Consider the following 13,529-nt stretch of genomic DNA (forward strand, 5'->3'; position numbering starts at 1 on the left):
TCTTTCCTGCAGCCTTGTGAAGAAGGTAGTTGCTTCCCTCTTGCATTCTGCCGTAATTGTAAGTTTCCTGAGTCTTCCCCAGCCATGCAGAACTATGAGTTAATTAAACCTCTTTCCTTTATAAATTACCCAGTACTGGGCAGTTCTTTATAGCAGTGTGCAAACAGACTAGCACAACAATTTTCTAACACGTGTCGGTTCATGTCCCTAGAACTACTATGAAGATACTAAATATTTCCATTACCACAAGGATCCCTTTACAATTTCTCTCCCTTCAACCCCTATTATCACTAACTCCTAGCTTTACAAGAAGAGAGGTGGCTCATGCCTGTAATCCTAGCATATTGAGAGGCCGAGGCAAGTAGATGACTTGAGCTCAGGAGTTTGAAACCCTGTCTCTACAAAAACTAAAAAACAACAACAACAACAACAACAACAACAAAATTGGCCTGATTTGGTGGCATGCGCCTGTAGTCCCAGCTAATTCGGGGGCTGAATTGGGAGGACTGCTTGAGCCCAAGAGTTTGAGACTGCAGTGAGCAGAGATTGTGCCACTGCACTCCAGCCTGGATGACAGGTGAGACCCTACCTCAAAAACAAACAAACAAAAAATGAAAAACAGACTCAAGCTAACATGTGAGCATGTGCAGAACTCTCACCACTTAATAGCCTGGGCTGCCTTGGGACTCTGCAGAGATTCCCTACCAGTGAGAAGGCCCTAACCAGCTGTGTCAGCTCAACTTTGGACTTCTCAGTCTCCAGAGTGGTAAGAAATACATTCTAATGCTTAAATAAATTATCCAGTTTCAGACATTCTGTTATAAGCAACAGAAAGCAAACTGATATTCCCACAAAGTCCTTTGTAGTTGATATAACACTATTTGTAAAAAATAATAATGAAACAATGCAAAAAAAGAGATTAGATAATGCAAATATTTGCATAATTGTTCTGCTATTAGACATAATAATAAATGAAATAATCTATAAGAATGACAAATTATATTTAATTTTAAAAATTAAATTGAGACTATATATTGATTGAAAGAAGAAAAATTTAATTTCAAAATTGCATGTGATAACATCCATTATCAAACTTTTACAATCCAGACCTAATAAAAAATAAAAGAAATAAGAAAATGTTTAAGGAAAATAGGGCATCTTCAAAACATCATGTTTTGTAATTGACATCGTTTGAAAGTAAACTTGTATTTAGTATCAAAAATATTCATTAAAGTGACCACAAAATAAAGACATCAGTTAAAAGTACTGAGAGGTAATATTTCAACTGGACAACATCAAATTTGACTACTGAAAGTTTAAAAATAAATTGGTGATAAAAATGTTAGGCTTTCAAATAAAATTACAGATTTAATTTTGTAACTGAAGTTTATTAGATGTAAGTATTTAGCAATTGTGAAGGTGAACACTTTAGTCATTTTAGGAAGACTGTTAGATCTTGACTACTGTTTGCCTTCATTAGTTCAGAGATGACTAAAGACTTACAACAATGAATTTTCCAGGGTTTATCACAGTGTAAGGTATGTTACATGTCATTGCTTCTCAATCTATATATTGTGAATGCAAATCGCAAGAGAATTTTGTTAAAATGAAAATTCTGATTCAGTGTGTCTGGGATGGAGCCCGGGATTTTATATTTCTAACAAGTTTTGTGGGAATGCCAAATGCAAACTTCTGGGTGCACACTTTGAGTTGCAATGTTGTAGAAAATACAAGTTCTAAGCAGACATTTTTCCCTTAAGATTCTTTTACTCTTACTGGAGAGGTAAGGCATAAAAACACAAAATAATGTTTTATTAGAACTGAATATCTCAGTAATTTAATTTGTATGGAAACGTATTGAAAGGGAGCGTAGTAAAGTAGAATTGGGATTCTCAGTTCTATTGTCCCAGGTTTCCTTTACACATACTGCTTTTTTGTGTTGCTTTACCAGGGCTTGTGCCAATCAAAGCTAAAGGAAATAAACTCAATTAACATGATTACAGGTTAATTAATTTTGGGATTTTCAGGAAAAGACAGGGAAACAGAAACAGTAAGAAAGTGAATTTTAATTATGCCAACATTAAGAAACTTAGGAAAATTGTGAAGACAGTTTTCAAAAAAGAAGAGTATGAGAGACAAACTAGTTAGATGGAGCAAAATACTCTTTAAGACATATATGTAAGAAAAAGCGACACTAATGAATAAGAAAACAATAAATATAATAAGAAATCAACTGAACTAAGTTAAAAGTGAGCTCTATTAAAGCCTGAAACTTAAACAGGGAACTTAGGCTTCTAGGGATAAATACCAAAAAAAAAAAAAAAATCCTATTCTTTGGTGAAAAGCATGAGAAAGGTTTAAGGTAAATTTAAATGCAACTCGTGATAATACAGAGCAAGAAAACAATGAAACTCAGAGGGGAGAAGACAAATAACAAAACTCAAGAAAAGTAGAAGATGAAAAAAGCCAATTACAGAAAAACAAAGCAGTTATCTTTCTATAACTAATAATCTAAGGTCAAAAAATTTAGATGATGCAAGCCAAATATCATTTGCATACTTTTCGAACAATATTTTGTTGAACACATTGCAAATGTATTTACTTTGTAATAAATGATTTGATTTTATGATCAAATTATTTTACTGTTATACAGGATAATTTGTAAATAATAATGATTCAATGCCAAATTCTAAAAAATAAAACGGCTACACTCAAGAATTATTTTAGATCACCTTAAAAAAGGAGTATAAATGACTGAAACCTTCACTAAAAGTAACAACTTAGAAATAATTCTAAATTCTAGGTTGTATAAATAAAAATACATGTGCTTGGATGGGCGCAGTGGCTCACACCTGTAATCCCAGAACTTTGGGAGGCTGAGGCGGGCAGACCACTTGAGATCAGGAGATCGAGACCAGCCTGACCAACATGGCGAAACCCCATCTCTACTAAAAATACAAAAATTAGCCAGGCAGGGTGGTAGGTGCCTGTAATCTCAGCTACTTGGGAGGCTGAGGCAGGAGAATAGTTTGAACCCCGGGGGGCGGAGGTTGCAGTGAGCTGAGATCGTACCACTGCACTCCAGCCTGTGTGACAGAGTGAGACTCTGTCAAAAAAAAAAAAAAAAAAGTGCTTGAAAGAAATATATGTATTATACTCTCAGAGAATAAAAAACAAAACAAAACAAAAAACAAACAGAAATAAGCCAATCCCACATAATCCTGGTAAAATAACACCCACATTTCGAAGCAGTTAGTTTGCCAGAATGATGATTGAAAGATTAAGAAGTACATACTTATATGCAAATAGAAAACAGAAAATCTTTAAACTGCTATAAAGATTTAAGAAATCGAACCCCTAATTGCCATAGTTATATGGAAAAAATAAATTTGTATAGGTTAGGAGATAGCAAATCAAGACTGCAATTTCAGGATAAAATAATGTGTAAGGAACAGAAAGATATCACCATAAAATAGGTACAAATGGACAAATTTAAATAATTTCCTAATGGTAGGAGCATGTAGATAGAGACAGGTAGTAGGTTGGTAAACAGGCAGAGAGATGAATACATAGATGCCATACAGAAAGATTACATCATACTAAATCATAAACCCACTTACATTGCATGACAGTGTTATGAAACACTGTTGAGGCCCTGCAGACACTTCTTTGACACTCAACTTGCTATTGACTTTCAACTGTAAGCATCTGTGACTCTCCCTGTGAAGGCTTTCTTTAGGCCCATATATATGCGACAGGCTGTTAGTGCCAGGGCAGTTATCATGGGAGCAGCCCTCTGCCAATGGTCGATGTGGAAGGATAAATACCCATTTCCTGGTCCCATAGATGAAAAAGCTGTGAGCTACATTGTACAACAGTCTTCCTGAGTTCCCTCAGCAAAGATGAGATTCACTTTCAAACAGAGGTAATCAGACTTTCCCTTTCCTCACTTACTGATTTTCCTACTAGTGAACCCTGGAACCACCTCTCAAAGTGATTTATCTGTGGTTAAATTACCATCTCAGGGCCTTCTGGAGGAATACAACCTACAACATGCTGACAGCCTCTATTCAAATCTTCCTTAAGAATGGATCTTACCTCTTTTCTTCTTCATCTGTTGACAATTTGATGAGGAAAAGATGACATGTCATGGGCATTTTGTATACATCTTTATAATTACTAATGAAGTTCACATGTTTCCTTGCTTCTTCATTTCAAATATGTCTTTTTTTAAATTGCATGAGTCCATTTTTTAGGAAATAACTCATTTATTCTTATTGATTTGGAAGATCACTGAATATTAAGAAAATAATTGTTTATTATAGCATAAATTTCAAAATGCTTTTAGTATTTGCTTGACACATATACATTTATATATCATGCATTTTTCATCTCGGAGTCATTTCAGTCAAATAATTAAATGATTTCTGTTTTTTGTCTCCGACAAAGAAAGACCTTTGTCACCAATGATTTGATAGGAAAAAGAAAGTAATAATGGCTTAGTACATGACTTAGCTATAAATGGCACTTGTTTAATCATAATAGTAGTCAAAATATTAGATTTCAATCTAACCAAAATTATCATAAAATGCTGTTAGGAAAGTGAAGAGATGAAAAGGGTGGGAATGTGCAGAACAAAAAGATTAAGAAAAAGAGGTTGGTTCTTATTTCCCTATTAGGAATTCAAAAATATACTTAAAACTGAAAAAACAAATTATATTTTATAGAAATGGGGAGATAATCAGCAAATACAAGTAATACTGGTTGTCTCTGCTGTTTCATTTTGTTTAACCGAACTTGCATAATGATTATGATTTTAAAACTATATACACATCTAATTCTGATGAAAATAAAGTATAACAACAAAAAATAAACTTTCAGGTTGTATGTATTTAATTCACAATCAGTTACTTTACTGTATTCTTTTGATACAACATTTTTCTTGTTGATTTTCTTTGCAAATAATTAAAATTTTGTTTTCTTGTTTTGGCTAATTGTATTTAAATTCATTTTACCTAATGGCTTATGTCTAGAACTGATGATTGGCATCTTTGCCAAAGCAGAACTTTGTCTGCTTTTAGAGGAAATGTTCTATTGTTTCCTTATTAAGCATAGCAAAAATCTTTCTAACCCTATTTCACTAATGACTTTTGTCAGAACTGATTTTAAACATTATTAAGTGCCTTTTTGGCATGAAAATTAGATCATGCAGCAGACAGTTTTCTCATTTAAGCTGTTAATATAGTGAATTTCAGTACTTTCTTCACTAATGTTAAGGCACAATATAATAGGATGGTGGAGATGGGATCAGATGCAATTTATTTGGATACTTTGCTTGAATTTGTTACTAAAGTTTTTATAATTAAATTTTTTGTTATCTTTTGTACTATTTTTGTGTTAAAATGGCATAACCTTTTTATTTATTTATTTATTTACTTATTTACTTATTTTGAGAGAGAGTTTCTGTCTATTGCCCAGGCTGGAGTGCAGCAGCACAATATTGGCTCACTGCAGCCTCCGCCTCCCAGGTTCAAACCATTCTCCTGCCTCAGCTTCCGGAGTAGCTGGGATGACAGTAAAATGGCACAGCCCTTTAAAGCAAGTGGAAAGTTTCTTTCATTTTCTATATCCTAAAATTATTTATACAGTAGCAAAATAATTTATTTAAACACAAAAAACTCTCTGAAACTAGAAGATTTAATTCTTTCACTTTTTTTTTTGTTTGGGAGCTGATTAATATGGTGTATTAAATAGCTACCACTTCTATTTAAAATCTTTGGAGTTGTTTTGGTGATTTTTGAAATCTGTATTTTTTTTCCTTAAAAATGGTCAGTCCAGTTTGTTCAGACTGCTAGCTTATTATTATTAAAACCACTTAATTATCATTGTTTTTATTCCTTCACTCTCTGTGGTGGTTTACTTTTTAATTCCTAATTCTGAGTATACATGTTCTCTCTAATTTTCTTGTTCAATCTAAGGAGTAGTTTTCCTCTTTCACTGTTTTTGAAGATTATGTTGTTAAATTTATAATTTTTTTCTTTTTCTTGTTCTTTTTTAAAAAGTTACAATATTATGTTAATATTTTCCTACTCTGTCGTAAATGGCATTTTTTCCCAAAATTTGTGTGTTATATTTCAGAATTTTACTTTCTGTTATTTAAAAAGTGACATTAGGTTTCTAGTTCCTCATGTAAAGAGTTTGAAAGTTACCACTCCATTTTAAGAAGAAGTAAAAAGCTGAGTAGACAAAAATTAACAAGTTTTCTTGGGTCTGTAAGCAGGAAAAATCACTGCTTCCTATGCTAGGAAGACAAACAAATACAGGGAGTCCTAGTTTACTGGAGCAGGAAGCACAGCACGAATGAGTGCCTAGGTAGGAAAACCTGAACTGCAATTGACAATTTGCTGGAGGCATAGTGTGGACACATCTGAGAGTTAAAAACTCCACAGACATGCAGTTTTAGGGGGTCCCCTACAATATTATGAGATTTTCCTCCAGAAGCTCAACCAAGTTCACATAGTAAATAATGAAGAAAAATCCCTCATGCTTCCATCAAGCAGAAAGGAAAAGGATCCCTTTGGAAATACACCAAAGCATTCTGTTCTGAACAAGGTCTGTCTTCAGGAGAAACTGGTTGAACAGAGCCTTAACTGCTGGGGTATTATCCTAACTTATCTATCAGAAGGGAAATACCCAACTTCAGCTCCATCAAGTCTTCCACGTGGCAGAAGGGAAATACTCAACTCCAATCATGCTAGTCATCCTGTCCTAGTTAAGGAGGGGAAAAAGCCAAGAACCTTATGAAGTTCACCATCCAAAGACATAGGTTCACCAAAAGATCGAGTCCTAATCATAGGACTATAGAGTGTTTTTCTTCCCACAACTTACCACCAAAAAACTAAAGGCCTATTTATAGCAGTTCCTGTTACTCAGTACATCATGCCCTCTGGCTGTTCAGAAAAAAATTAAAAGGCACACCAAAATACAAAAAATACAACTTGAAAAGACAGCCCAAACATCAAATCAGACATGGCCAGTATGTTGGAAATATCAGACCAGAAACTTAAGGCAGCTGTGATTAATGTTCAAAGCATTCTAAAGGATAAAGAAGACAGCCTGCAAGAACAGATGAGCAATGTAAGCACAGAGATGAAAATCCTAAGAAAGAATGAAAGTGAAATTCTAGACATCAAAAATGCCATAGCAGAAATGAAGCGAGCCTTTGATATTAATAGACTGGACACAGCTTAGGAGAAAATCTTTGAGCATTAAAATATATCATCAATAGAAACCTCTAAAATTGAAAAGCAAAGAAAACAGAGACATTAAAAAAAGATCAGAATATCCAAGGACTGTGGGACAATTGCAAACGGTGTAACATATGCATCATGAAGAAGAAGAAAAAGAGAGAATGGAAAACTATTTAAAATAGTAACTGAGAATATCTCCAAGTAAATGTCAGACTGTCAGATACCAAACCATATATTCAAGAAGCTAAGAGAACAAGCAGGATAAATGAAAAAAAAAAAAAAAAAAAAATATATATATATATATATATATATATGCACCTAGGCATATAATTATTACATTATAGAAAATCAAAGCTGAATAAAAGACTATGAGTCAGAGGGTAAAAAACCCTACCTGTGATAAAACAAAGAATCACAACTAATTTCTCATCAGAAACCATGCAAGCAAGAGAGTAGAGTGACGTCGTCAGTGTTGAGAGAAAATAAAATGTAGAATTTTGTACCCTGCTAAATTATCCTACAAAAGTAAAGGAGGAATAAAGACTTTCTCAAATAAACAAAAATAAAAAAAAATGTCCATAGACCTTCTTTACAGGACATGTTAAAAGAAATTATTCAGATAAAAGGAAAATTATATAGATCAGAAATGCAGTCTATACAAAATAAGAAAAATACCAAAGAAGAAATAAGTAAAAGTAAAAAAAAAAATTTGATTTTTCTAATTCTTAGTTGACTTAATAGATAATTGTTTTTTTCAAAATAATAATAACAACAATGTATTCAACTATGTATGCTTATCTGTGTATACATAATGTATATACATATGCCTATTTTTGTTTATATATAAGTAAAATGAATGACAGTAAATATATAAGGGATGAAAGGGAGCAATTAAGATTATTCTGTTATTATAAAATACTCATACTACCATTGAAATGTTATAACAGTACTTGAAAGTTGACTTGGATTATTTTAAGTGTATATTGCAAACTGGGGCAACCAGTCAAAAGTGGAAAAGGAAATATAACTGTTATTATAAGAAAGAAGAAAAAAGTGAATTATATAAAATGTTTAGTTAAAACCAAAACCAGCAGAAAAAGAGTAAAAAGCAAAAACATGAAAAAAACAAGGGCAACAAATAGAAAATATTGACAAATGTGGTAGATAGTAATCCACTTCTACCAATAATCACTTTGAAGTCAAAGGTCTCTACCAATTAAAAAAGCTTGTCACAATGGGTCAAAAAACAAGAGCCAAATATATGTTATCCAGAGGAAAGCCACTTTAAATATTATGACCTATATAAATTAAAAGTATAAATATGAAGGAAGAAATAAAACATTCTTTGTTCATATATGACATTATTTTCAATGTAGAAAATCCAAATGAATCAACAAAAACACTTATGGAACTTATAAGTGATTACAGTAAGGATGCTGAATACAAGGTTAACATACAAGGTTATAATGAAAAAGTGGAATTTGAAATTCAAAATACAATACTAGGGGAGGGCGGAGCAAGGTGGCCGGATAGGAACAGCTCCAGTCTCCAACTCCCAGCACGAGTGACACAGAAGACCGGTGATTTCTGCATTTTCAACTGAGGTACTGGGGTCATCTCACTAGGGAGTGCCGGACAATTGGTGCTGGTCAGCTGCTGCAGCTCGACCAGCGAGGGCTGAAGCAGGGCGAGGCATTGCCTCAACTGGGAAGCGCAAGGGGGAAGGGAATCCCTTTTCCTAGCCAGGGGAACTGAGACACATAACACCTGGAAAATTGGGTAACTCCCACCCCAATACTGTGCTTTAAGACAAACGGGCACACCAGGAGATTATATACCACACCTGGCTGGGAGGGTCCCACGCCCACGGAGCCTCCCTCATTGCTAACACAGCAATCTGTGATCTAACCGCACGGCAGCAGCGAGGCTGCGGGAGGGGCGCCCACCATTGCTGAGGCTTAAGTAGGTAAACAAAGCCGCTGGGAAGCTCGAACTGGGTGGAGCTCACAGCAGCTCAAGGAAACCTGCCTGTCTCTGTAGACTCCACCTCTGGGGACAGGGCACAGATAAAAAACAACAACAAAAAAAGCAGCAGAAACCTCTGCAGATGCAAATGACTCTGTCTGACAGCTTTGAAGAGAGCAGTGGATCTCCCAACATGGAGGGTGGGATCTGAGAAGGGACAGACTGCCTGCTCAAGTGGGTCCCTGACCCCTGAGTAGCCTAACTGGGAGACATCCCCCACTAGGGGCAGTCTGACACCCCACACCTCACAGGGTGGAGTACACCCCTGAGAGGAAGCTTCCAAAGTAAGAATCAGACAAGTACACTCGCTGTTCAGCAATATTCTATCTTCTGCAACCTCTGCTGCTGATACCCAGGCAAACAGGGTCTGGAGTGGACCTCAAGCTCTCCAACAGACCTACAGCTGAGGGTCCTGACTGTTAGAAGGAAAACTATCAAACAGGAAGGACACCTATACCAAAACCCCATCAGTACGTCACCATCATCAAAGACCAGAGGCAGATAAAACCACAAAGATGGGGAAAAAGCAGGGCAGAAAAACTGGAAATTCAAAAAATAAGAGTGCATCTCCCCCTCCAAAGGAGCACAGCTCATCACCAGCAATGGATCAAAGCTGGTCAGAGAATGACTTTGACGAGATGAGAGAAGAAGTCTTCAGTCCATCAAACTTCTCAGAGCTAAAGGAGGAATTATGTACCCAGTGCAAAGAAACTAAAAATCTTGAAAAAAGAGTGGAAGAATTGACAGCTGGACTAATTAATGCAGAGAAGGTCATAAACGAAATGACAGAGATGAAAACCATGACACGAGAAATACATGACAAATGCACAAGCTTCAGTAACAGACTCGATCAACTGGAATAAAGAGTATCAGCGATTGAGGATCACATGAATGAAATGAAGCGAGAAGAGAAACCAAAAGAAAAAAGAAGAAAAAGAAATGAACAAAGCCTGCAAGAGTATGGGATTATGTAAAAAGATCAAATCTACATCTGATTGGGGTGCCTGAAAGTGAGGGGGAAAATGGAACCAAGTTGGAAAACACTCTTCAGGATATCATCCAGGAGAACTTCCCCAACCTAGTAGGGCAGGCCAACATTCAATTCAGGAAATACAGAGAACACCACAAAGATACTCCTCCAGAAGAGCAACTCCAACACACATAATTTCCAGATTCACCAAAGTTGAAATGAAGGAAAAAATCTTAAGGGCAGCCAGAGAGAAAGGTTGGGTTACCCACAAAGGGAAGCCCATCAGACTAACAGCAGATCTCTCGGCAGAAACTCTACAAGCAGAAGAGAGGGGGGCCAATATTCAACGTTCTTAAAGAAAAGAATTTTCAACCCTGAATTTCATATCTAGCCAAACTAAGTTTCATAAGTGAAGGAGAAATAAAATCCTTTAGAGATAAGCAAATGCTTAGAGATTTTGTCACCACCAGGCCTGCCTTACAAGAGACCCTGAAGGAAGCCCTAAACATGGAAAGGAACAACTGGTACCAGCCATTGCAAAAACATGCCAAAATGTAAAGACCATCGAGGCTAGGAAGAAACTGCATCAACTAACGAGCAAAATAACCAGTTAATATCATAATGACAGGATCAAGTTCACACATAACAATATTAACCTTAAATGTAAATGGACTAAATGCTCCAATTAAAAGACACAGACTGGCAAACCTGATAAAGAGTCAAGACCCATCAGTCTGCTGTATTCAGGAGACCCATCTCACATGCAGAGATATACATAGGCTCAAAATAAAGGGATGGAGGAAGATCTACCAAGCAAATGGAGAACAAAAAAAGCAGGGGTTGCAATACTAGTCTCTGATAAAACAGACTTTAAACCATCAAAGATCAAAAGAACAAAGAAGGCCATTACATAATGGTAAAGGGATCAATTCAAAGGAAGAGCTAACTATCCTAAATATATATGCACCCAATACAGGAGCACCCAGATTCATAAAGCAAGTCCTTAGAGACTTACAAAGAGACTTAGACTCCCATACAATAATAATGGGAGACTTCAACACTCCACTGTCAACATTAGACAGATCAACGAGACAGAAAGTCAACAAGGATATCAGGAATTGAACTCATCTCTGCACCAAGCAGACCTAATAGACATCTATAGAACTCTCCACCCCAAATCAACAGAATATACATTCTTCTTAGCACCACATCACTTATTCCAAAATTGACCACATAATTGGAAGTAAAGCACTCCTCAGCAAATGTAAAAGAACAGAAATTATAACAAACTGTCTCTCAGACCACAGTGCAATCAAACTAGAACTCAGGACTAAGAAACTCCATCAAAACCGCTCAACTACATGGAAACTGAACAACCTGCTCCTGAATGACTACTAGGTACATAACGAAATGAAGGCAGAATAAAGATGTTCTTTGAAACCAATGAGAACAAAGATACAACATACCAGAATCTCTGGGACACATTTAAAGCAGTGTGTAGAGGGAAATTTATAGCACTAAATGCCCACAAGAGAAAGCAGGAAAGATCTAAAATGGACACTCTAACATTACAATTAAAAGAACTAGAGAGGCAAGAGCAAACACATTCAAAAGCTAGCAGAAGGCAAGAAATAACTAAGATCAGAGCAGAACTCAAGGAGATAGAGACACAAAAAACCCCAAAAATCAATGAATCCAGGAGTTGGTTTTTGAAAAGATCAACAAAACTGACAGACCGCTAGCAAGACTAATAAAGAAGAAAAAAGAGAGAAGAATCAAATAGACGCAATAAAAAATGATAAAGGGGATATCACCACCGACCCCACAGAAATACAACTACCATCAGAGAATATAACCTCTACGCAAATCAACTAGAAAATCTAGAAGAAATGGATAATTTCCTGGACACTTGCACTCTTCCAAGACTAAACCAGGAAGAAATAGAATCCTTGAATAGACCAATAGCAGGCTCTGAAATTGAGGCAATAATTAATAGCCTACCAACCAAAAAAAGTCCAGGACCAGATGGATTCACAGCTGAATTCTACCAGAGGTACAAGGAGGAGCTGGTACCATTCCTTCTGAAACTATTCCAATCAATAGAAAAGAGGGAATCCTCCCTAACTCATTTTATGAGGCCACATCATCCTGATACCAAAGCCTGGCAGAGACACACACAAAAAAGAGAATTTTAGACCAATATCCCTGATGAACATCGATGCAAAAATCCTCAGTAAAATACTAGCAAACCGGATTCAGCAGCACATCAAAAAGCTTATCCACCATGATCAACTGCGCTTCATCTCTGGGATGCAAGGCTGGTTCAACATTCGCAAATCAATAAACGTAATCCAGCATATAAACAGAACCAAAGACAAGAACCACATGATTATCTCAATAGATGCAGTAAAGGTCTTTGACAAAATTCAACAGTGCTTCATGCTAAAAACTCTCAATAAATTCGGTATTGATGGAACGTACCTCAAAATAGTAAGAGCTATTTATGACAAACCCACAGCCAATATCATACTGAATGGGCAAAAACTGGAAAAATTCCCTTTGAAAACTGGCACAAGACAGGGATGCCCTCTCTCACCACTCCTATTCAACATAGTGTTGGAAGTTCTGGCTAGGGCAATCAGGCAAGAGAAAGAAATAAAGGGTATTCAGTTAGGAAAAGAAGTCAAATTGTCCCTGTTTGCAGATGATATGATTATATATTTAGAAAACTCCATTGTCTCAGCCCAAAATCTCCTTAAGCTGATAAGCAACTTCAGCAAAGTCTCAGGATACAAAATTAATGTGCAAAAATCACAAGCATTCTTATACACTAGTAACAGACAAACAGAGAGCCAAATCAGGAATGAACTTCCATTCACAATTGCTTCAAAGAGAATAAAATATGTAAGAATCCAACTTACAAGGGATGTCAAGGACCTCTTCAAGGAGAACTACAAACCACTGCTCAGTGAAATCAAAGAGGACACAAACAAATGGAAGAACATACCATGCTCATGGATAGGAAGAATCAATATCGTGAAAATGGCCATACTGCCCAAGGTTATTTATAGATTCAATGCCATCCCCATCAAGCTACCAATGAGTTTCTTCACAGAATTGGAAAAAAACTGCTTTAAAGTTCATATGGAACCAAAAAGAGCCCGCATTGCCAAGACAATCTTAAGTCAAAAGAACAAAGCTGGAGGCATCACGCTACCCGACTTCAAACTATACTACAAGGCTACAGTAACCAAAACAGCATGGTACTGGTACCAAAACAGAGA

The sequence above is a fragment of the Trachypithecus francoisi genome, unplaced genomic scaffold (genome assembly GCF_009764315.1).
Source record: "Trachypithecus francoisi isolate TF-2019V2 unplaced genomic scaffold, Tfra_2.0 Lachesis_group13, whole genome shotgun sequence".
NCBI classification, from domain to species: domain Eukaryota; kingdom Metazoa; phylum Chordata; class Mammalia; order Primates; family Cercopithecidae; genus Trachypithecus; species Trachypithecus francoisi.